The sequence below is a fragment of the Arachis ipaensis genome, chromosome B02 (genome assembly GCF_000816755.2).
Source record: "Arachis ipaensis cultivar K30076 chromosome B02, Araip1.1, whole genome shotgun sequence".
Taxonomy (NCBI): Eukaryota; Viridiplantae; Streptophyta; class Magnoliopsida; order Fabales; family Fabaceae; genus Arachis; species Arachis ipaensis.
In genome coordinates this window covers 86,932,388-86,934,209 of record NC_029786.2, presented here as the reverse complement: position 1 = coordinate 86,934,209, position 1,822 = coordinate 86,932,388, and positions in this window count along the sequence as shown.

Here is a 1,822-nt window from a genome sequence, read left to right as displayed (position 1 = left end):
GGAATAGAGGCAAATCACTGGAGAAAGTTTCTTGAATATTGGTTGAACGAAGACACACAGGTAACAAATATTTTTAGTTGATATTTCGTTGTTTTCTAATATAAATCGTCATGAATTACTACTAAATATGCTAAATTTATTGTGATAGTGGAAAAACTACTACCAAAAAATTCGTCACCTTATCCTTTTTTGTGTTTCCTGAAGTTGTACATGCCTGACTTATAAAACCATTGAAAGTGTAGTAATTTATCCTGATAACATTTATGTTTGTCGTTTTGTGTGTAGGAGAAGTGTAAAAAAAATGCCATTAATCGTTTAAAGCAACTGTACACACATACCGGAGGTTCGAAAACGATGGCAAGAAAGAGACACGAAGAAGTAATTAATTTAAATTCAGTTCCAGAATGGTCACGTGTTTCTGGTAATATAATGTTGTCTATTATATGATTGTGTGTTGATGATTGTTATAGGAGCTACGACAGGGAAGGCCTATTGGTAGAGGAGAGGGATGGACCATGAGTCATAAAAAAAAGAATGGTTCGTATATGAATGAAGATGCACGTCTGGTTGGGGTAAATCATCTTCTTTACTTTTTCAAATTTCTCTTTGCAATTACTACCATTGAATTTAAAATAGTGTAAATCCGAATCTCACATGTTTGCAGGAAACAATTGAACTTATTGAGAACCAAGACCCTTCCAGCAAGAAATTTTCATAGAATGGTTCTCTTGCACAAGTGCTTAGGAAGGAGCACCCAGGAAGAGTTCGTGGATTCGGTTTTGGTCGATGTCCCAGTCAGTATTTTCGTAACATTCCACAGCAGTCTGACTACGGTGTACAGATTGAGGAGTATCAGATGGAGATTGTAAAACTTAAGGTGGAGGCAGTAGAACTTAAGGCGGAGGTAGCAGAACTCAAGGCAGCAGCAGCAGAGGAAAAGGCAAAGAGACAGAGAATGGAGGTAGAGGCAGCAGAGGAGAAGGCAAAAATGCAGACTATGGGAAATTTGTTAAGATACATAATCCAGCAACAAGGAGGTAATTTGCCACCTGAAATAGCTGCAGATTTGGATTCTTTGAGAAGTGCACCAACCTCATCCCATGCAAGATGATGTGTGGGCAGCTACTGATTTGAATTATCAATGTTGGAATCTGAATACTCTTTAATTTTTCACTATCATAATGACTTTTGAGATATTTATTTGTAGTTTTTCATTTTGGTGACTTTATTTGTATTTTACAGTCATCGATGCACTGAATTCAAATAACTATTATAATGCTTCACTTTTACATATATTTTTGTTTTGTTTCGTGTGTTGTAGTTTGATTCGCTGTTAGTTATTTTATTAAGTTAACACAACTGCGTGGAAGAACGTATAAAGAAAAAAAGAATTGGCATATTTTAGTGTAAATTCGGGTTTTTTTTTTTTAAATTGTAACTCAATATTTTCCAGCGGTTTTTAAATCCACTGCTATATCTTAACAGAATAATTCAACGGATAGCATTTTGCAGCGGTTAACAACCGCTGCCATCTTCAAGCAGTCATATTCTTACGATTTTGTAGCAAAAATAACCGCTGCAAAATTATACCGCTGTAAAATACCATTTAGCAGCAGTTGTTCCAGCGGTTGCTATTAACCGCTGCAAACGGTTTAGCCGCACGCTATCTTTTAGCGGATATATCAACCGCTGCTATCCGGATATGGTGTAGTAACAGTGTATTTTAAATAATGTTGTTTATTTTCTATTTGTATTTTTTAAGAGTATAAATAAAAAAATTTAACAATATTTGTTTAAAAGTGTGAAAAATAAAAAATTAACA